Below are 24863 nucleotides of genomic sequence, written 5' to 3'. Positions count from 1 at the left end.
TGGCAGAGAAGAGCTGTAGTTCTCAACAGGTTCTCTGAGGCAAAGGTATATCTTGTCACCTTCAAAGCTGTGTGGCTAAATTGCAATCAATGGGTGAATTTTAATTTTGCTACAACTGAAGATATGTACAGTTGGCGCATGTACAGAAAGCCCTGTACATCAGAACATTGAGTTAGAATGTTTGTGTGCCAAGAATAGAGAGGGCATAACTTTATCTGCCAAATTCTAGTACACAGGTAATCTTTCTCTGTTGCTGGCTTAGTATCTTCTTTTGTTCACTCCTTAAAATTTGTTATTCACTTTCCCTTCTCCTACCCTACACACTATCGTCGGGCAACCTTCTCTAGGCCTACAGATTCATTTAGCACATAGGCACTAATGACTTCTGAATAGGACTTGAATCTGAATAGGACTTGAATCGAGTCCTATTCTGTCACTCACTACTTAAGTGATTAAGGAAAAGCTGACTCATCTATAAAATGGGAGTTATAATATCTGTCTCATAGAGTTGATATGAGAATAAGGTAGATTGGTGAAGCACATGCATATTGTCAAGTCTAAATAAATACTAGCAAATATTACTAACATTAATCATGCTTCTCGTCCAGTTCCCCCTTGTGAGCCTCAGATTCACCTATCCAACTGTCTGCTGGACATCTCCACTGGCTGTCATATACACACATCATTCAGCATCTCCAGTATTTAACTTATTATTTCCCTAAACCTTCTCTTCATGAATTCTCTGCCATTGAATCTGCAAGACATCTGAGGGCATCCATGTTTTCCTTCTCTTTCCTTCACCACATCCAATTAACTTTGACTCTGAACACTCAGGATCCCTGAAACTTCCAGATTACTACAGGGTTCTTCAAATTGGTAGCTTATTTCATGTCTTGTTCCCCACAAATACATAATTGACTGCTGCCAGATTAACACAACTAAAAGACAAGCCTGCCCAGGCATCTCCCTGCTCGAAACCCTCAGAGGATCCACATCTCCTACAAGATGAAGTCCAAATGGAGCACAGAGTATAAATTCCTCTTCTTGCCTCTCCAGGTTTGTCATCTTTCATTCTCTGGCACACACAAAATCAACCTTCTTCCTCTTCCAAACTCTTACAATGAAGGTGTTTCTTTCCCCACCTCCAGGGCTGGCCCTTCACTCTCTGCTTCGGAACTGTCTTCTTCTGGATCCATGCCTAAAAACTCTTCCCTTTCTGTCTTGTATCTGTTTTCTTCCTTTTCTCACTTATTCTCCTCTGAACATTTAAATATTCCCATGTTCCTAACCTTCACTTATAGTCCTATGTTTTATCCTCAAAATATATTTTCTGGAAGAAATATCTACATGTGTACAGTTTCTTCTAACTCATTTCCTAACCATCCCTCCTTCCAATTCAACCTAGCTTCCTTCCTTACCCGCTGAGGGCCCAGCCTTTCCCAATGCTACATTCAGTGGAGACTTTCTGGTCCTTGACTTCTTGGCAGCATTGATACTGCTAGTTATTCCTTTCTTTAAAAAAACCGTTCTTCACTGGACCTCCATGGTACTCTGTTCTCCCGACTTTGCTTCTACTTCTCTGTATACATCTTTCCTCATTTCTTTTTTTTTTAATTTAAATTTGTATTGTTTAAAGTATTACATAAGTCTCCTTTTTCCCCCATTGACCTCTCCCTGGCCACCTCCACCCCCCCCAGCACATGCCCTCACCCCCCCCCCCCCACATCTGTGTCTATTGGTTATGCTCATATGCATGCATACAAGTTCTTTGGTTGATCTGTTACCCCCTCACACCCGCCCCCTGCATTCCCTCATACTTTAGACAGTCTGTCTGGTGCCTCCATGACTCTGGTTCTATTTTTATTCATCAGTTTATGTTGTTCATTATATTCCACAAATGAGTGAGGTCATGTGATATTTAGCTTTCTCTGACTGGTTTATTTCGCTTAGCATAATGCTCTCTAGTTCCATCCATGCTGTTGCAAGTGGTAAGAATTCCTTTTTTTTACACAGCGTAGTATTCCATTGTGTAGATGTACCACAGTTTTCTAATCCACTCGTCTGCTGATGGGCGCATAGCCTGTTTCCAAATCTTAGCTATGGTGAATTGTGCAGCTATGAACATAGGGGTACATATTAGTATATCCTTTCTGATTAGTGTTTCTAATTTCTTGGTATATAGTCCTAAAAGTGGGATTACTAGGTCAAATGGGAGTTCCATCTTTAATTTTTGAGGAAATGCCATACTGTTTTCTACACTGGCTGCACCAGTTTGCATTCCCACCAGCAGTGGAAGAGGGTTCCTTTTTCTCCGCATCCTTTCCAGCTCCTGTCGTTTGTTGATTTGTTGATGATAACCATTGTGTCAGGTGTGAGATGGTACCTCATTATTGTTTTGATTTGCATCTCTTGGATGATTAGTTACTTTGAGCATGTTTTCATATGTCTCTTGGCCTTCTTTATGTCTTCTTTAGAAAAGTGCCTATTTAGGTCTGTTGCCCATTTTTTGATTGGATTATCTTCCTTTTGTTAAGTTGTATGAGTTCTCTGTAAATTTTGGAGATTAAATCCTTATCAGATATAACAGTGGCAAATATATTCTCCCATGCAGTGGGCTTTCTTATTGTTTTGTTGGTGGTTTCTTTTGCTGTGCAGAAGCTTTTTATTTTGATGCAGTCCCATTTGTTTATTTTCTCTTTAGTTTCCATTGCCCTAGGAGATGTATTGGTAAAGATATTGCCACCACAAATGTCTGCTATTTTGCTGCCTATGGCTTCTTCTAGGATTTTCATGGTTTTCCATCTTATGTTTAAGTCCTTTATCCATTTTGAGTTTATTTTTGTGTATGGTGTAAGTTGGTGGTCTAGTTTCATTTTTTTTTTTTTTGCCATGTATCTGTCCAATTTTCCCAACACCATTTATTGAAGAGACTGTCTTGACTCCATTGTATGCTCTTGCCTCCTTTGTCAAATATTAATCGAGCATAATGGTTTGGGTCAATTTCTGGGTTCTCTGTTCTGTTCCATTGGTCTATATGTCTGTTCTTGTGCCAGTACTAGGCAGTTTTGAGAACAGTGGCTTTGTAGTATAGCTTGATATCTGGTATTGTGATCCCTCCAATTTTGTTCTTCTTTCTCAAGATTGCTGCAGCTCTTCAGGGTCTTTTTTTTAATTCCAGATGAATTTTTGGAGAGTTTGTTCTAGGTCTTTCAAGTATGCTGTTGGTATTTTAATGGGGATTGCATTGAATCTATAGATTGCTTCGGGTAGTATTTTCCTCATTTCTTTATGAGATATCTCTTCCTCTACAGGGTCTTATCCTTATGTTCTCTCGTTGTGGAATCTTATCCTTATATTTTCTCCTACCACCTAAACAACCATTTATGTGCACATGACTTCTGATCTCTTTTTACAACCCAGATCTCTTTCCAACTTTATCCCCTATAACCAGTTGTCATCTGGACATTTCTACTTTGAGATACCTTTAACTCACTATGTCCCAAATTGAGCTAAGCGATGATCTGTTTTCCCAGCTGGAATAAAAGCTTAATGACAGAGAGGCTTTTGAAATACTTATTGCTGTTTATCTTCATTAGGACAGCACCAGCAATTTTTAGTAAATACTGGTCAACCATTTGTTGAGTGAACAAAGTATATATTACTTCTGTGAATGACACCATACAGCTGCCTAAGCAGAAAGTTCAGTTTCAATTTTGATTCCTGTATCCCCCTTGCTTTCAAAATACATCAGATCAGTTATCAGTTCCCTGATGATACTTTCTAAACAACTTGCAAAAATATTTTCAGCTTGTTCCACTTGCTTGTTGCATGATTTGTCAAATCCAATCAGTGGAGTAGGAACCCAGTTATAATTCAGGCCTTTCACACCATTTTCAGCCTGTTTCTATCTTCAGGCAGACAAACCCAGTTTGCTTCCAGTGAAAATTCCAAAAGATCACATGGTACTTGATTTCAGGAGTTCTGACCTGAGAAATGTCATTCCATTTTAGTTAGATTTGTTGTGGGAAATAGTGACTGTGCTATTACTCAGAAAATAATTTAAACATGCAAAAATCATTGGTGCCAGTAAGTTCTTTCTTTAAATTTAATTTGAAGAAACTGCTGAACTTGACACTCACGTTTTTTGCCTATAAGGGAAAAAGGATGGCACAAATGACCTTATACACTGTAACACCAAACTCAGGGTTTCTCTTAGGATCCTTAGAGGTCATATCAGAAAGGGTACCAAAGAAAGCTTAGATTTATAAAAACAATGCTTTAGATATGACAAATTTATTCCAAAACATGTTGTTCCTTTTTTCTTACCCATAACTTGTTCTCTTAAAAACAGACTAGAAAATATTTCCAAGGGAAGGCAAGTAAGGGACTGATTTTGGAAGGGAGAATGATTGTTATTTTTTTTTTAATTTTTTTATTGATTAAGGTATTACATATGTGTCCCTCCATTGACCCCCCCAAATCACCCCCCCAGTCATGCCCTCACCCCCCTGGTGTTCATGTCCACCAGTTAGGCTTATACTCATGCACACAGGTTTTTTGGTTGATCTCTCCTCCTTTCCCCCACCCTCCCCTACCTTCCCTCCGAGGTCTGGCAGTCTGATTGATTCTTCTCTGTCTCTGGATCTGTCCCTGTTCATCAGTTTATGTTGTTCATTATATTCCACAAATGAGTGAGATCATGTGGTATTTGTCTTTTGCTGACTGGCTTATTTCACTTAGCATAATGCTCTCCAGTTCCATCCATGCTGCTGCAAATGGTAAGAACTCCTTATTTTTTTACCGCAGCGTAGTATTCCATTGTGTAGATGTACCACAGTTTTTTAATCCACTCATCTGCTGATGGGCACTTAGGCTGTTTCCAAATCTTAGCTATGGTGAATTGTGCTGCTGTGAACATAGGGGTGCATATATCCTTTCTGATTCGTGTTTCTAGTTTCTTGGGATATATTCCTAGAAGTGGAATCACTGGGTCAAATGGGAGTTCCATTTTTAGTTTTTTGAGGAAAATCCATACTGTTCTCCACAGTGGCTGCACCAGTCTGCATTCCCACCAGCAGTGCATGAGGGTTCCTTTTTCTCTGCATCCTCGCCAACACTTGTCATTTGTTGATTTGTTGATGATAGCCCTTCTGACAGGTGTGAGATGATACCGCATTGTTGTTTTGATTTGCATCTCTCGGATAATTAGTGACTTTGAGCATGTTTTCATATGTCTCTTAGCCTTCCTTCTGTCCTCCTTCGAAAAGTGTCTATTTAGGTCCATTGCCCATTTTTTGATTGGATTGTTTATCTTCCTTTTGTTAAATTGTATGAGTTTCCTGTAAATGTTGGAGATTAAACCCTTATCGGTGATGACATTGGCAAATATGTTCTCTCATGCAGTGGGCTTTCTTGTTGTTTTTGTTAATGGTTTCTTTTGCTGTGCAAAAGCTTTTTATTTTGATGTAGTCCCATTAGTTTATTTTCTCTTTAGTTTCCATTGCCCTAGGAGCAGTATTAGTGAAGAAGTTCCTTCGGCATATGTCTGAAATTTTTCTGCCTGTGGATTCCTCTAGTATTTTTATGGTTTTCCTGTCTTATGTTCGAGTCCTTTATCCATTTTGAGTTTATTTTTGTGTATGGTGTAAGTTGGTGGTCTAGTTTCATTTTTTTTGGCATGTATCTGTCCAATTTTCCCAACACCATTTATTGAAGAGACTGTCTTGACTCCATTGTATGTTCATGCCTCCTTTGTCAAATATTAATTGGGCATAGTGGTTTGGGTTGATTTCTGGGTTCTCTATTCTATTCCATTGGTCTATATGTCTATTCTTGTGCCAGTACCAGATTATTTTTAAAAACAGTGGCTTTGTCATACAGCTTGATATCTGGTATTAAGATCCCACCTACTTTGTTCTTCTTTCTCAAGATTGCTGTGGCTATTTGGGGTCTTTTTTTATTCCAGATGAATTTTTGGAAAGTTCTTTCTAGGTCTGTGAAATATTTTAATGGGGATTGCATTGAATCTGTAGATTGCTTTGGGTAGTATGGACATTTTAATGATATTAATTTTACCAATCCATGAACATGGTATGTTCTTCCATCTATTTATGTCTTCCTCTATCTCTTTTTTCAGTGTCCTGTAGTTTTTCGCATATAGGTCTTTTACCTCCTTGGTTAGGTTTATTCCTAAGTATCTTAATTTTTTTGGTTCGATGGTAAATGGGATTGCTTTTTTAGTCTCTCTTTCTATAAGTTCACTATTGGTGTAAAGAAATGCCATAGATTTCTTGGCATTAATTTTGTATCCTGCTACATTGCCAAATTCATTTAAGTCTGATAATTTTTTTTTATATATATTTTATTGATTTTTTACAGAGAGGAAGGGGAGAGACAGAGAGTCAGAAACATCGATGAGAGAGAAACATCGATCAGCCACCTCCTGCACACCTCCCACTGGGGATGTGCCCGCAGCCACGGTACATGCCCTTGACTGGAATCGAACCTGGGACCCCTCAGTCTGCAGGCCGACACTCTATCCACTGAGCCAAACCAGTTAGGGCAAGTCTGATAATTTTTTGATGGAGTCTTTCAGGTTTTTTATGTACAATATCATGTCATCTGCAAATAAGGACAGTTTTACTTCTTCTTTTCCAATTTGGATGCCTTTTATTTCTTCTTCTTGTCTGATCACAATGGCTAGTACTTCCAGTACTATGTTGAACAGAAGTGGTGAGAGTGGGCATCCCTGTCTTGTTCCTGTTCTTAGGAAAAATGGTTTTAGTTTTTGCCCATTATGTATGATGTTGGCTGTGGGTTTTTCATATATGGCTTTTACTATGTTGAGGTATGATCCTTCTTTTCCCACCTTGCTGAGTGTTTTGATCAAAAAGGGGTGTTGGATTTTGTCAAATGCTTTTTCTGCATCAATTGATATGATTATGTGATTTTTATCTCTCAATTTGTTTATGTGATGTATCACGTTAATTGATTTGTGGATATTGTATCATCCTTGCATCCCTGGAATAAATCCTACTTGGTCATGGTGTATGATCTTTCTGATGTATTGCTGGATCCAATTTGCTAGAATTTTGTTGAGGATTTTGGCATCTATGTTCATGAGGGATCTTGGCCTATAATTCTCTTTCATTGTATTGTCTTTATCTGGTTTTGGTATTAGGGTGATGCTGGCTTCATAGAATGAGCTTGGGAGTGTTCCTTCCTCTTGAATTTTTTGGAATAGTCTGAGGAGGATAGGTTTTAGTTTTTCCTTGAATGTTTGGTATAACCCCTGTGAAGCCTTCTGGCCCTGGGCTTTTGTTTGCTGGGAGCTTTTTGATGACTGCTTCAATTTCTTCCATAGTTATCGGCCTATTGATATTATTAGAATCTTCCCGATTGAGTTTTGGAAGGTTGTATTTTTCTAGGAATATGTCCATTTCCTCTAGGTTGTCTAGTGTGTTGGAATAGAGTTGTTCATAGTATTTTTTAACAATCCTTTTTAGTTCAGTGGGGTCTGTTGTTATTTCGCCTCTCTCATTTCTGATTTTGTTTATTTGGGTCCTCTCTCTTTGCTTCTTGGTGAGCCTGGCTAGAGATTCATCAATCTTGTTTATCCTTTCAAAGAACCAGCTCTTGGTTTTATTGATCTTTTGTATTGTTTTTTTCGGTCTCTATGTCATTTATTCCTGCTTTGATCTTTATTATCTCCTTCCTTCTTCTCACTCTGGGCTTTTCTTGTTGATCTCTTTCTAATTCTTTGAGTTCTTAGATGATTTACTACCATTTTTTCTTGTTTTTTGAGGTAGGCTTGTAGAGCTATAAACTTCCCTCTCAGGACTGCTTTCATTGTGTCCCATAGATTTTGGATTGGTGTGTTTTTGTTGTCATTAGTTTCCAGGATGCTTTTAATTTCTTCTTTGATCTCTTTGGTAACCCAGTCATTATTTAATAGCACGCTATTCAGCTTCCAAGTGTTTGAGATTTTTGGATTGTTTTTATTATAGTTTATTTCTAATTTTATGGCATTGTGGTCTGAGAAGATGCTTGGTACGATTTCAGTCTTCTTGAATTTGGGGAGACTTTGCTTGTGACCCAATATGTGCTCTATTTTTGAAAATGTCCCATGTGCACTTGAGAAGGACGTATATTCCGTGGCTTTGGGGTGAAATGTTCTGAAGATGTCAGTTAAGTCCATCTGATTTAGTGAGGCATTTGGGATTGCCGTGTCTTTGCTGATTTTTTGTCTAGAGGATTTATCCAGTGATGTCAGTGGTGTATTAAAGTCCCCTACTATGATTGTATTGTTGTCGATCTCTCCCTTGATATCTTCCAGGAGTTTTGTTATGTATTTGGGTGCTCCTGCGTTGGGTGCATATATGTTTATCAGGGTTATATCCTCTTTTTGTATCGATCCCTTTAGTATTATGAAGTGGCCTTCCTTATCTCTTCTTATGGCATTTACTTTGAGGTCTATTTTGTCAGATATAAGTATTGCTACCCCAGCTTTTTTTTTTTCATTTCCATTTGCCTGGTAGATATTTTTCCATCCCTTCACTTTCAATCTGTGTGAGTCTCTTGTTCTGAGGTGGGTCTCTTGACAGCATATATATGGGTTATGTTTCTTTATCCATTCAGCCACTCGATGTCTTTTGATTGGAGCATTTAGTCCGTTTATGTTTGAAGTTATTACTAAAAGGTATTTGTTTGTAGTCATATCTATTTTTGTGTCTGTGTTCCTTCTTACCTGTTTATTTCTTCTTTTTACAGTATTCCCTTTAGCATTTCTTGCATTGCTGGTTTGGTGATGATAAACTCCCTTAGCCTTTTTTTTGTCTGCAAAGCTACTGATTTCCCCTTCAATTTTGATTGATAGTCTTGCTGGATAGAGTATTCTTGAATTCAGTGCTTTGCTTTGCAACACTTTGTATACCTCCTTCCATTCCCTTCTAGCTTGATGTGTTTCTGTTGAGAAATCATTTGATAATCTGATGGGGTTCCTTTGTAGGTAACTCTCTGTCTCTCTCTTGCTGCCTTTAAGATTCTCTCTTTGTCGATGATATTTGCCATTGAAATTATGACATGTCTTTTGGGGTTGATCCTGCTTGGCACTCTCTGTAGTTATGTAACTCTTTTCTTTCCCATATCCAGGAAGTTTTCTGTCATTATTTCTTCAAATAGATTTTCTAATCCTTGCTGCTCTTCTTGTCCTTCTGGCAGCCCTATTATATGTATGTTACTTCATTTCATGTTGTCCCAAAGCTCCCTTAGGCTTTCCTCCTACTTTTTAATTTTTTTCTCCAATTGCTGTTCAGATTGAGCTTGTTTCTGTACCTGATCTTCTAACTCACTAATTCGGTCCTCTGCTTCTTCTAGTCTACTGTTGAAACTTTTCATGGTGTTTTTGATTGTAGCTATACCACTTTTCACTTCTTCCTGATTCTTGCATAGGTTGTTGATTTTCTCATCCATTCGATGTATAAATTCCATGACCATTACTCTGAACTCTTTTTCGGTCATGTTGCATGCTTCCATTTCACTAATTTCCTTTCTTGGCACTCCTCATTTTCTTTCCTCTGGGGATTGTGTCGTCTCCCCATTCTGACTATCATCAGAAGGTTCAAACTTCGAGTTGAGTGGACTTGGCTGTGTGCTGTGGGAACTTCGCACCACCCGAGTTTCACTGAAGTGCTCCGACACTAGGACATGTGGCTGCCATGGGTTGGTGGGAACCAGGCTTGCCCAGGGTCAGTGTTCCCAGCATTCAGTGTGGTCTCATTTGCGCAACTAGAATCAGGGATCCTGCCTGCACATCACTGTTGGGGTGTGCCGAAAATGAGTCCCCTAGCGTGTGCCAGGAGTCAGAGTTTCCATGTGTCTGCACCAAGAATCAAGTATCAGAGTCTCTGTTGCCTTATGTGGCTTCTTGCTGAGAATCAGGGTCCCCGTGTGCACATGCATCAAGAATTGGAGTCACTGGCTCTTAGTGTGAATGCGCTGTGAGTCAGGGATCCCAGGCACACATGGTAAGAAACAGAGTCAAGTCAGTGGTCCTCAGTGCTGCCTCTTGCCAGGAGAATTTGGGTCCAGGTCACCATGGGGGACTGGGTTGCACAATAGCTCTGTGGTGTGCCTGCGCTGCTGAAAACTGTGTTCTGTGTGTGCTTGCCCAGAATCAAAGTCAGGTGGTACTGCCGCCCTGTGTGAGCTTTGGGTTTGTTCGCCCAATTGTGTTGCGGGGAGCAGATTCCAGTCTCTCAAATTCCAGTAGCAACGCTGCGGTCAGCGCGTGCTCTCTCAAGCTCAAATTCTCGTAGGGGCGCTATATCTAGCGCGCACACTCTCAAGCTCTAATTTCCCATAGGGGAGCTGCGTCCCATGTGCGCTCTCAAGCTCAAATTCTCCGTAGGGGAGCTGCGTCCCACACTCACTCTCAAGCTCAATTTCCCATAGGGGTGCTGCGGCTAGAGCGAAGGGCGGGTCTATCAGTTACTATGGCGCTATCCGTGAGCCTGTGGGGAGGGGGATAGGCTCTTTGACTCATAAAAATCTGCTGCCGGGAAGTCTGGATTCTTGTTGTCTGTTGGTCTGAAGCTGTGGTCTGTCCCCAGTGGCTGCAGGATCCTGGTTTGTGTCTGAGACTAGGGTCCTAGTCTCAAGCAGCTCTGTTTCTCAAGATGGTGTGGTCTCGTGTGCGCACCGGCAACCCAGAAGTGTCCGTTTTGTGTGTGGGGCTCCACTGTCTAAGACTGCCCGGTTTGGCAGCCCCTTGGAGGACCTGCAGAATCTAACTGTCCCTAGCTCATACACACACACACACCACACACGTCTACACTCTCCAGTATGGGTTCTTCACTCTCTCACACTCTCTCCCTCCCTACCTTCCTGACTGTCGCCATCTTCCCAATCCTCGATTTTTAATTTTAAGTATCCTTTTAATAATCTACAAAATATATTTACTGTTCATATGAGTACTTAGATGCCAGGTGTTTTGTAAGGATGATAAAACCAGTGGTAGATCAGTTCCTTATATTAAGAAATCTGTACCCTTGATTAGTTTATATCTTACAAAAACACTTGAATGAGGTTTTTGCCACATGTTGTAATTCATCATTCTTTTTGGAATCCCAGAGCTGTCATTGGGGAAGAAGAAGCACCCATAACCCAAGGGGCCACAACCCCCTTGCCATAGACATAAAGTCAATATGATTCCATATACTCTATGTATAAAAACTAACCAAAACTAGTGTAATTATCTAAAACAAGATTGTAACATGTCACTTTCTTATAAAAAAAACCTAGAAGCCCAGTGCACGAATTCGTGCACCAGTGGGATCTCTCAGCCTGGCCTGTAGGATCAGGCTGAAAGTGGCTCTCCAACATCCCCCACAGGATCCCAGATTGCAAGAGGGCACAAGCCAGGCTGAGGGAACCCACTGGTGCATGATCAGGGCCAGGGAGGGACACAGGAGTTTGGCCAGCTGGGGAGGGACCGTGGGAGAGCTCCAGGGTGTGTCCGGCCCATCTTGCTCAGTCCCGATCAGCCGGACCCCAGCAGCAAGCTAACCTACCAGTCGGAGCATCTTCCCCCTGGTGGTGAGTGCACGTCATAGCAACTGGTTGACCGGTCAACTGCCTGCCCCCTGGTAGTCAGTGCACATCATAGCGAGAGGTTGAGCCGCCTTAGCATGCATTAGCATATTACACTTTGATTGGTTGAACTGACGACCAGATGACCACTTATCGTATCAGGCTTTTATTATATAGGATGTTTCTATGGCATCAATAACCTGAAGGATAAAGTCCAACACATTTTTGGTATGTTACTGATATTTAAGGCCATTTGTAATCCAGCCCCAATCACCATTTTCAGCCCCATCACCTCCCACTTTCCACAATTTCTGTTAAAATCCAGCACCTCATCCCCTCAAACACCTGCTACTCTGTGATAATAAGCATGCTTTCAGATTCCTGTGCTTTTGCACATACCATTTCTTTTATCTAATGTTACCCAATAAGGGATCCACTAGTTGAAATGTAATTACAAACTAATTAAGATAAATAAATTAAACATGCAGTCCCTTGGTCATACTATGTACATTTTCAAGTACTGAATAGCCACATGTATTGGATAATGCAGAGAACATTTTCATCATCATGGAAAGTTCTATTGGACAGCTTTTTTAAAACTGTCTCAATGTCGCTGAAACCAGTTTGGCTCAGTGGATTGAGTGTCAGCCTGCGGACTGAAGGGTCCCAGGTTCGATTCCCGTCAGGGGCACGTACCTTGGTTGCGGGCACATCCCCAGTGGGAGGTGTGCAGGAGGCAGCTGATCGATGTTTCTAACTCTCTATTCCTCTCCCTTCCTCTCTGTAAAATATCATTAAAAAATATATATATGTTTAAAAAAAAACACTTCTCAATGTCCTCCCAATCATAACTTCTGGGCCCTTTAGTGTCTTACTCATTTTCAAGTGTCCACTCAAAAGTCACCCCCTTTGTGAAGCCTTCTTTGATGCCTCCCTGAAAACTACCTCCAATGGCATTTTTCTTATACCTCTGTTACTCTGCTTATTAATTATTTTAGTTGTGTATATGGTTACTTCCCCCATTTGGATGTTAGAAACATGAGAGAAGGAATTTTATGTTCTCATCTTTATATCCTCATCACAGTTCCTGAATGACAACAATGATTTTTGGATAAATGAATGGTTTGGAATTGAAGAAAAGGTTCCTAACTTTAATTTTTTTTTATTTATCTAGAGATGGGAAGAAAATGTTTTATAACATTTTTGTGTTCCATAGAAGATTGAGAAAAAGCCAAAGTCCATCTTTCTGACGCTTCTATGAATCTGAGTTCATAAGGTATGATGGGCTGAAGAAATCTGAATTTATTGCTGCTGTGATTCTTCCCTGATCTCTGACAGGTGAGTGGAGGTGGAACTGATGATGCTCTCTAATTATATCTTCAACCCACACCTTATATCAATGTGTCTTAATTTCTGCCTCATCCAAAACTCTGCAGCCCAACTTATAAAAATTAGCAGGGGAAAGGCACCTATGAACATGATACCAATTAACCTTTGCATATGCCTCATTTCCTAGAAATTTTGCGGAAGAAAAGGTTTAATTGTGTGGTTAATATGGAGCAATTTTAGAGCAGTTATAATCTTTCAGACTCTACAATTATGCCTTGAGAGAGCATAATCTTTGGCTGTTTCTATTCCAATAAAGCCATTAACGGAAACAGAAAAATGCATTTATAAAGCAACATAAAATACTTTAAGAGTTAAGACAAGAATAATTTTCTGACCCCCTGGTTGTCCACCACAAAGAGACCAAAGAAACCTAAGAATAGGCTATGAATTTTTTTTCTGAGCAGGACAAATCCATCCAACAGGCTTTCAGGGAGGTCTCTTGTCAGGCCAAGGAAAAGTGAGACAGACTGGTATAGCAAGAAGAAAAACAAGCTAATGGGACAGAAAGACCAGTGTTCAAATCTCAACCCAGCCAATACATAGGCCTTCCTAAACCAATTTTGTTGGGAAAAAATAAGACGGGGAACATTACATTTCTCTGTTTATAATGAAGCAAGGAGAATTATACATTTCCAGAGATGAAAAATTTAAGTAAGATCAAACTCTAGTCTATGACCATTCACATCAGAATTACTGAGGGAGGGAGGTGATTGTATTAATTTCGTGGGGCTTCCACAGCAAAGGACCACAAAGAGTGCAGCTTAAGACAATAAAAATTAATTTTCTCACAGTGTGGAGGCTATAAGCCTGAAATCCCCGTGTCAGGGGATCATGTTCTCTCTTCCAGCTTCTGGTGGTTGTGGGCAGTCACTGGCATTCCTTGGCTGACAGCTGCATTACTCCAATCTCTGCCTCCATCATCTCATGGCCTTCAGTCTCTCTGTGGTGTTCCCTTTCCTGCGTGTGTTTATCTCTGTGTCTCTTCTCCTCCTCTTATAAGCATGCCAGTTCATATCAGAATAAAGGCCTGCTCTACTCCAGTACGACCTTGCCTTAATTTACATCTTAATTACATCTACAAAGACCCTATTTCCAAGTAGGTTCACGTTCACAGGTAGCAGGGGTTAGGGCTTTAACATAAATTTTTAGAGAACACAATTCAACCCACATAATAATTATTAAAAATTCAGACCCCCAAGGCACATCTCAGACCTACTGAATGACACCCTGAGATTTCTCATCCAGTGTTCCATGCATCATAAGTTTGAGAATGCTGGTCTAGGAAAACAATGAAGGGCTGGAATAGAAGTGAGTCTTAAATAGGTATTTATTAAATGGGTAATTGGTTCAAGGTATTATCTGTCTACATTGCTGTATATTTTCCATAAACTTTCTCTATTTCCTTTGACATAGAAATTAATTCTACATTAATTTTAATTGTATAAACATTTAGTGAACATCTATAATGCTAAGTGATGGGGATACAGAAATAAATGAACTCCTTCCCTCAGGAAGCTAATCATATTGAATATATAATATCCCACATATTATAACTGAAAACACATCATTCCCAAGAATAGAGGACTATTCCATTGCAAACCATGAGAGTATTGGAAACATTTTCCTGAGAGTAAGTTAGACCAGTATTTCAGAGTGTGAGCTAGACAGATTTTAGCTGTCAGAAAACCACGAGGAGATCATAAAGTGAATGAATTGTGCTGCTTCCAAGGGCAAAATCCAATTGCAAATGGGTTGTCTTTTGGGATCCACCAACTGGAATCACACGGTAAATGCAAACTGATAATTCATCATTGGTGTCTTCAACACTATACTCTACTTACATAGCCACTTGTGACTAGATTCTTATAGCATTTCTCATTATCAATCAAATGCTCCCACTATCTCACCAGTTTGGCAGAATATATTTTTGTCTGTGATCCAGGGGCAATGACTGACACAGAGAACATCAGCCTGGAAGCCAACAAGAGGAGTTCAAATCAGGTTAGCTTGGTGTTGCAAAAACTTGCTCTCACACAATCTAGGATTCAGAGCAAGAAGCAGTCAGAATATTAGCTAAAAACACTGTCACATGCAGAGATGTGGCTGCTTAAGAGCTGGTGAAAGCTAATTTTGTTCATTTAATTTTTCTTACACAATATGTAATACAATGCCATATACAACTAGATGCTTGATAAATGTCCATCAGCTTTATTGGGAGAATGAAGTCTGGCTTATGGAATTCCATAAATAAAGATATGACTTACATCACATAGATTGACCAATATATAATCTGATTATCCAGTTGGTGAGTAATCTATATTTATCTGGTTTACAATAGCTTCTTTTTAAAAAATATATATTTTATTGATTTTTTTACAGAGAAGAAGGGAGAGGGATAGAGAGTTAGAAACATCAATGAGAGAGAAACATCAATCAGCCGCCTCCTGCACAACCTCCACTGGGGATGTGCCCACAACCAAGGTACATGCCCTTGACCGAAATCGAACCTGGGACCCTTCAGTCCACAGGCTGAGGCTCTATCCACTGAGCCAAACCAGTTAGGGTGGCTTCTTAACATTTTGTATGTAATTATTTTATTTTTCCTCACACCTCCACAGAGGGTGGTGAGAGCAAGCTTCTTTATGGACATGTTCTCTTTTTTAAATATATTTAAAATATATATATTTTATTGATTTTTTTACAGAGGAGAAGGGAGAGGGATAGAGAGTTAGAAACATCGATGAGAGAGAAACATCAATCAGTTGCCTCCTGCACACCCCCTACTGGGGATGTGCCCACAACCAAAGTACATTCCCTTTACCAGAATAGAACCTGAGACCCTTTAGTCCGCAGGCTGATGCTCTGTCCACTGAGCCAAACCAGACAGAGCAACACTGTTCTCTTTTCATATGTGTTTTAAAAATTTATTTGAGAGAGAGAGAGAGGAAGGGAGAGGTAAAGAAAGAAAGAGGGAGAGAGAGAAACATGGATGTGAGAGAGAAGCATAAAACCACAACCTAGGTATGTGCCCCCATTGGAAATTGAACCAGCAACTCTTTGGTGCATGGGACAATGCTCAGCCAACTGAGCCAAAGTAGCCAGGGCTTGTGCACCACTATTTAAAGGGCTTTGCTTCTGCCACGACCAGGTTTTTTTGCAGTTTTTACCTCTGGTCATCATTCCCTCTGTGGATGTTGCTACTGTGGTCCAAAGGTAGAAGCTCCTTCATTGTACTTTGGCTTTCAGGACCATGCAGGTCCCTAGTTCAAAACAATTGTCAGACTTAGTGCCTGACACAGATCAAAACACATATTTTGTAGTACTTATTTTCCTGAAATGGAATTTCACTGATATATTTTTAAAAAACCAATGATATGCCCTAGTTAAAAGAGAACTAGAAGGTCAACTAAAAGTAAACATAATTAGATGGATTTATTATAAAACTAGAGGCCCAATGCATGAAAATTTGTGCAAGAGTAGGTCTTCCTTCCCCCTGCTGCCAAAACCAGCTTCCCTCTGGCACCTGGGACCCAGGCTGCTTCCCTCTGACTGCACCACCAGGCACCCGGGACCTGGGCTTTGCTCTGGCCCCAGCTTTATCCAGAAGGACGTCCAGAATGACACCCGGAAGGACGTTCAGTGTAATTAGCATATTACCCTTTTATTACTATAGATAACATATTTAATATGCAAATGTGAGGGGATAACTACACTATGAAGTAGTGAGATGCATTTGCAAGAAGAATTGCTGTAAATGCAATAGCTACAAATGTACTTTGATACAAGTTTCTTGCATTGGTTAATCAAATACTGTGAATGGCATTGTCATCAGTGACAATTTTCTCAAATGATGAAAAACTTTTGGTATAGTTTCAAACAAAACAAAGTGTAGTTATCTTAATTGTATGATAATTGCACTCGTGGGAATTCAGCAAATATTGAAATGAAACGTGCAAAAAATATTTTGATTTTGTACATACTGCAGAGTTGAATTATAAGCTTAGAAACTTATCAACATTTTTTTTTTACTTATAAGAATATCCAATTAGACATTCAAAAGCCATGGAAATAGGACAAAAGTGGAAAATGGGGTAATTCCTTTTTGAATGGGACTGTTTTAGGTCTTGCAGATGTCTAGTACCCCTGGCCTAAAATCAATGAATGCCTTTAGGATTCCTTAATAACTGTGATAACCAAGGTAACACCACAAATTTCCAAAACTGACCCCTTTGGGAACTACTGTTTAGAGAAACCAAAAAAAAATTAAATCAAATAAAAACATTTTTGTAAGAAACAGTGGAGAATCCTGGGAAAATGGCACCAGAAGCAGCATCAATTTTTATAAATAAATACGTTTTTATTGATTTCAGAGAGGAAGGGAGAGGGAGAGATGGATAGAAACATCAATCATGAGAGAGAATCATTGATTGGCTGCCTCCTGCATGCCCCTCACTGGGGATTGAGCCTGCAACTCAGGCATGTGTGTGCCCTTGACCAGAATCAAATCTGGGACCCTTCAGTCCGCAGGCCGACGCTCTATCCACTGAGACAAACTGGCTAAGGTTCATTTTTAATTTTTCTAAATTCACCCATAAAAGTAGACAGAGCAGGTAAACAAGACAATGAAGGTAAAGAACACTATAAAAAATAAAATGGGGGTGAAAAAAGAAAGCAGGAAGGAAATGAGAATAGTATGTGAAAGGCAGAATAAGATTGTCGATTGCTTTATAGTTAATTAAAAGTAAAATGATATTTTCTCAAGTCAGATTTTGGGGAAAAATGAGGGTAAAGAAAAGAGAGGTTACAACTCAGTTTCAATGGATATATAGTGGTGAATCACTAGAAAATAACAACAAAAAAAGGGTTGTCGTGAGTAAAAATATTAGAATAAAAGTAACCATTGACTTACCTTGATTTAGCTCCACTGTGGATTTATTATTACTACTATTATTACTATTATTATGATTATTATTTTACTAGAGGCCTGATGCATGGATTCATGCACATTGAAAGGAAATTAATTAAAAAAAAATGTTTTAGAGGCAGGGAAGGGACCGTAGGGAGGTTGGCTCCAGGGCATGTCTGGTCCATCTTGCCCAGTCCTGATCAGCTGGACCCCAGCAGCAAGCTAATGTACTGGTCAGAGCATCTGCCCCCTGGTAGTCAGTGCATGTCATAGCAACTGGTCGAATGAACAGTTGGACCCTTAGCATATTAGGCTTTTATTATATAGGATTTATTGTTGGCAGTATTACTTTGCACATCTAACCACTTACAAGGAAAATATACTTGTTTTCAAATTTCTAATATGCCTCCAAATTAATAAAACCTATCCCACTAAAAAGGAAAACCCAACAACATTGGAACAAATTCTCCTAAATAACAAATACATACTTAAGAAAAAGAGAAAAAAATAGAGCATTGAATGAAAGTGTTGAAGTAATTGGATATATGTAATATATGGAAAAGATAAATTTGGATCCATCTCTTATATTATTAAAAAGTAAAAATTCCATAAGGACCTGAAATTTAAGTCAAAATCCAGTAGAAATAAAAGAAGAAAGAGATAAATTTAATTACATTAAAAAATCAGCATGGCAAAAAACAACAACAAACAAATAAACAAAAATCACTATAAACAAAGGAAACAGACAAATAACAATTGTGAAAATAGTTGTAACTATATAACACAAACAAAGGATTAAACTCTTTAATACAAAAATGAGTTCTAAATATAAAGAAAAACATTTTAATATTATAAAAGAGTTTCTAAAAATAGAGAAAAGAGGTTTGGAACTCTATAGAAAAAAATAGTATAGAGAAATGAACAAAGTTCAAAGAAATATATCAAATTTCTTTTAACAAGTTGAAGGATGATCAACCTCACCCATCATAAGATAACATTTATCACCTATTAGATTAGCTAGGATTTAAAAGTTAGAAAACATAATTCTTTGGCATGGATGTGACACAATAGACACTCATATATTATAGTCAGAAAGATTTTTATGCAAACCCTTTGAAAGGGAATTTGTCAATACCAAGCAAAATAATGAATACACTTTTCCTTTATCGTAGCAACCAAACTTCTGAAATTTTATTCTGAAGATATACTGGCAGAATATGAAAAAATGTATGATCAAGGATAATCATTGCAGAATGATCTGTAATGGCAAAAGACTAAAAAGGCAGAAATGTCTATAAGGGAGAACTAGACAAATAAACCATGGCAATCCACCTTAAGGAGTTCCATGCAGCTGGAAAAACATAAGAAAAACCCATCTATTACTGTGAAACATTTTCCAGAACATATGGTTGTATAGGAAAAAAGAGAGGAAATACTTGCACAGAATGCTTAATCTGATGGAAGAGGGACTATAAATGTGTTTTTATTGAAAAAAAAAGGAAGGGATAAATTATAAAAAGATTACTTAGAGAGGAAAAGGAAATAGAGTGGAAGGGACAAGGGCCAAAGCTAGACTTATTTTAATATTTTGTATTATACATTTGACTTTGGAACCATTAGTATGTTATGCATAATCATGAAACAAAATTAATTTTAAAAAATCAATCTCTAAAATCTTTAAGTAATACAGATAATTATTCTAAGTGATCTTGAAGCACAATTATTTGCATGTATTTTCTAGTGGGATATGACCCAAAGGACAAAAATTACAGAAAAAAATAACTGAAATGTTTACAGTAATGGTATTTTTGATAGCAGTGTTGGTATTATTATTCTGAGATTGGTATTTGTGTATTGTAGAATAAAACAAAGGAATACTTGCATACTATTCTAGTTTTCTTTTTTATTTTTATTATTATTTTTTTCTACTTTTTTTATTCCCACTGCCTTAATAATTGGAATTCTTTATGTAGAAGAAGGAGATACAACTATAAGGTATAAGAAATTAAGTAAAATCTCTGTGATCCTCAACTTAGTCAGAGGTATAAGGATGAACTCATGACTTGTTATTTGCATATATATACATATATTTTGTTTTGTTTTGTTTTGTTTTATAGCTCTGTTTACTAAAAAGTCTAGAAACAATGATTAACTTCCAGATTTTTGCACTAAAATACCATTTTGCACTACAAGAAACCAGGGCTTCTTGGAGAAGTGACTAATTCCAGATTTGGGGAGGAAAAGTACAAGATAAGCTTGGAACATCTTATCATTATCAGAAAACAATGACACTATCAAAGACTATAAAGTAATGTCAAAAGGATTCAGGAGGAATCTTAAATAGGCTCCTACTGGCTAAAGATAGGATGATTGGAACATCAATAAGGAAGGAACTACAAATTATTAAAACATAAATTATGGTTAAATCTACATGTTCATAAAGATTTTTTTTTAATTCCCATTGGTCACTATTAGGAGATATTAATGAATAAAATCATTTTGAAACCTGGCAAATAAACTATAAAACCAAACAAACAACAACAAAAAACTCTAAAAAATGTATCCTATCATTTCGATGAGAACTAATCCACCACATAAATGAAAAGTTGATGAAATGATTTACCCTTATAAAAGTTTTCAGCTCATAAAAAAGAAGGGATTACAAAATTATAATAGTACCATTTGCAACCTACATTGAATTAATGGATCTAGCCATCAATCATTCATGGTTACCTCAAAATAGAGACTATCAAACATCATTTGTTCCCCAGAGGGAGAACAAAACATAACCCACGAAATAGACTTCCAAAAAAAATCATATCTGTATTTGGTCACCTCTCTACATCCAACTAACAATTTAAGCAATACAAAGGAGAGAGAAGCATGTTTAACAACATGATGGGAATGCAATCAGTAAATCTAAAATGTAGGAAATTCTATAAGACAAAATGAGTGATTTCTTTACAATAAATTGCAAGGAAATACAGAGCTACAAGGAGAATCCATAGGTAAAAAGAGACTTAAAAGACATATCACCAATCTCTATGGATCTTATTTAGCTATACATTCAAGGAACAACAACCCCATTAAAAATAAGCAAAAACATTAAGCATTGACATTTATAAGATGACTAGGAATTTGAGCATCGATGCTTCGGTACTATTAGAAAGTAGTGTTATATATTAAACTAGATGCCTGATGCACGAAATTTGTGCAAGAGTAGGCCTTCCTTCACCCGGCTGCCAGCACCCGCTTCCCTCTGGCACCTGGGACCCAGGTTGCCCTCTGGCCTCTGGCAGGCACCCGGGACCCTTGCAGCCACAGCTTCATCCGGAAGGTGGTCCAGAAGAACGTCTGGTTTAATTAGCATATTACACTTTTATTATTATAGATGTGATAATGGTATTGTAGTAATATATTTTAAAATACATCATGCTTTAGAAATTTATACTGATAAATTGAAGTGGTATGATATCTAGAGTCTGCATAAAAATGATGTAGGAATGGGGTAGTGAATAAGTATAGAGATAAACCCAGATTGGGCCTTACGTTGGTAATTGTGCCTTCTTCTTTAGTGTACATTTAAAGTGTTCTACAGCACCATAACATAAAAAAAGTTTTTTCCAGATATATTTTTTGGAAAACACAAATATTTAGAAAGGTAGGTAAAATTGCCTAGCTAGATAAGCATAGCAACAAAAGTTTCTGTGTTTCACTCCCCTTACCTGGATGCTATTCTGTATCCATTTCCTTCCAAGGATTCCTTTTTCCTTTTTCCCTTGTCAACAATATTATTCCCCCCTCCCTCCCCTGTTATGTCTACCTAGTTTTACCCCTATTTCTCTATCTCTCTTCCTTTCTCTTTCATCGACATTGTTCTCTATTTTCTATCTCTACCATACTCTCTTTTTTCTTGATCTCTCTAACAAATGGCCATGACATTGAATTGAAAAATGTTTTTCTTTTTAAAGTGGTGAAAACAATGGATAAAGTTTTATATTTTTGACCTTGTTTGAAAAGTAGGTGAACTGAATGATTCCTCCTGAGAATCATTCTGCTTCTTGGCTCAAACTCTCTAGTGGAAATGTTGCCATTGAAATCCAGTGTTCCAGCTCTCTCTGCCTAAAGCTGCTGAGGTGATGGGCATCCTCACTTACAGGGTCTCTTGATAAACAGGAAAGGCTAAGGGGTACTGAATCCTCCCACTTTGCGAGGCACCTGAGCGAGATTTCACAGCAGCTGTCTCGGATGTGTAGAGCTCTGCCCTGAGCATCCACCAGGAAACAGTTTCTCTGCGAGCTGGTGTGGGTTGTGTTTCTGATACCTCCCTGTCAGCAACCTGCTTGATCACTGCAGATAAACAACCAAACATGGAGAGGGTTCCTCCTCTTTCTTCTTTATATCTACTCACTGGAAGTCAGTTGAAAGCCACCCTTGATCAGAGGACTGCTGGCAGAGGACTACAGGACTTCTGTTATTTATTATTCATAGAGCATCAGAGTGTTACACAGCAGTTTGCAAAACATGAAACACCAGAGAGAAATCCATACTGTGAGGAGGTGACAATGTAAATGAAGTGTAAACAACACCATGGATAACAGTAAAACTCTTGAGAGGTAGAAATATGGGTCCTTCAATTTGGGGGAGTCTGGGCAGAAGTAGATTGCAAGGGGAATGTGCCTAGGGAAACTCATTGGCAGAAAGCAATAAACATGTATTCCAGACACAATGTATAGTTACATGTTCAACTGGCCTATAAATCAATGTAAATGAGAACCAAGTATTTCTCATTAAATTATCAAAGGTTTAAAAACTGATACTATATAATTTTTCTGAAGGTGCTGAAATAATATCATCATTCATTTCTGGGTGTATTATAAATTGATAGAACACTTTGGGAAAGCAATTTAGTATTATGTATCTGCTAGAATTCTTATGTAAGACTTTAATCCTTTTGCAGTATTTATAACTTTAACATATTGCAGAAGACAGTTCATTTCAGTATAATTCAGCCTTTATGTGCAACACAGCAGCGAACTTCCTGTACTCCTATTATCAAGAGCATTTCTTCTCTCTATTATGTCATACTTTCAGACACTTACCCTAGTCCCCATGAGTTTTTATCCACCCCAAGTTTTTGTAGCAGCCCATATCTCCCAGTAATATCAAGAGGCATAGATATAAAACCAAAATATGGAAAAATAATTTATATAGGTGAATATATTCACAACTATTTATAATATAAAAATAGAAATGACTGAATTGGTATTAAGTGGGAGATTCCGTAATCATGACACATTTACTTGATATAGTATTTTATAGGCCTTAAATAATGCTTTGAAGGTTAATGTGAAAAAATACTTAGAGTACAATATCAACATGTAAAAGCAAAATACAAAATTAAATATCTAGTGTTACTATAACCATATAAAAAATATGTCAGAGGAAAAAGACAGAAGGCACACTAACCTGCTAACAGTGGTCACAGCAGAAAGGTGGGATTACAGATTATTGACTTTTGTTGTTGCATTGTCTAGTATTTTTAATATGCTAATAAGTGTGTTAGTGTTACTGTACTTTTGAAATAAAAGAAATAGGTGACAGAAGTTCTGTGCTGTGTTTTATGTAAATCTCTAGACTTCCTAATCTAAAAGAAAGTTAAGAGCTCTCAGCCCGATGGGCCTGGAGATGCTTCTGGAAGTAACCTCACCATGGCTGGCCAAGGAGAACCCCAAGTTCAGTTCAAACTTGTATTGTATGGTGATGGTAGGACTGGGAAGGTACATTTGTGAAACATCAGCTGACTGGTGAATTTGAGAAGTATGTAACCACCCTGGGTATTGAGGTCCCTCCCTTTATGTTCCACACCAACAAAGAGACAATGGGATAGAGCGGGCCAGGAGAAGTTCAGCAGACTGAGAGACGGCTATCACAAGTCCAGTGTGCCATTATAACGTTTAATGCAACTTCCAGAGTTACCTACAAGAATGAGCTAACTGGCACAGAGAACTAGTACGAGTGTGGGGAAACATCCCCATCATGTTGTGTGGCCACAAAGTGGATATTAAGGACAGGAAAGTTAAGGCTAAATCAATGGTCTTCCACCGAAAGGAGAATCTTGGGTACTACGGCATTTCTGCCAAAAGTAACTACCACTTTGAAAAGCCCTTCTCTGGCTTGCTAGAAAACTAATGGGAGACCCTATGTGGGAGTTTGCTCTCATGCCTGCTCTTGGCCCACCAGAGGTTGTCCTGGACCCGGCTCTGGCAGCACAGTATGAGTGCAACCCAGAGGTTGTTCAGACCACAGCTCTTCTGGGTGAGGGTGACGGCCTGGGAGAAAGGGAAGCTGCAGCCCAGCGTCAGAAGTCTAGTTCATAGGCAACCGTTCTGTGCTGTCAGAGTCAGAGGTGCAGTGTGTTTGCCACTGAATGATGTAGCTGAGAGGTGCCTGGTCTTGATCTTTGGGATGCTGAAGGAGATGAAGGCTTCCAAGTGAATGTGGGAGTTAATACCTTCATTTTTTGGACCAGCATATTTAGCTGTTTTGGAACTCAGTTGTTTCCTTATTGAGTTTCAACAATAAGACTGCTGCAGTCACATCATGACGTTCAGTGGCAAGACCTTGATTGTTACGGTGGTTCCCATTCCTTTTCATTTAGAATCAGGATAAAGTTGTATTCCAAATATCAAAAGTAAAATAAAGAAACCAAGACAATATTATTAAATCTTTAAAATGGGCCAGAAGAATCATTCTGAGGCTTTCTTGGCACCTGTGCCTAGAAAGACTGTTTGTAGGACCCGAGGGAGCCAACTTGTCTGGGGAAGAAATTGGATTTTTCCTGTACTATATTTAACTTAAAATTCCTAGCAGGAATGAAAAAGATGCCATCTTCATAATAGCTATATTAGGATTTTATGTGTGGTAACTGCATAATTAAAAATCCATAGTACCAAAAGTCCCTATATAAAGAGATTTT

General features: G+C 38.4%; 1 pseudogene across 1 annotated transcript; it reads left to right on the top strand.

The window, feature by feature from the left end:
* The first annotated feature begins 23560 nt into the window (after positions 1-23560).
* On the top strand, positions 23561-24264 carry LOC308233572 (GTP-binding nuclear protein Ran-like; annotated as a pseudogene). Its single transcript has one exon. The product of its transcript is annotated as a GTP-binding nuclear protein Ran-like (transcript).
* The last annotated feature ends 599 nt before the right edge of the window (positions 24265-24863 follow it).

This window comes from Plecotus auritus (genome assembly GCF_963455305.1).
Source record: "Plecotus auritus genome assembly, chromosome: 9".
NCBI lineage: Eukaryota > Metazoa > Chordata > Mammalia > Chiroptera > Vespertilionidae > Plecotus > Plecotus auritus.
This window is presented reverse-complemented; position numbering and strand designations above follow the sequence as displayed.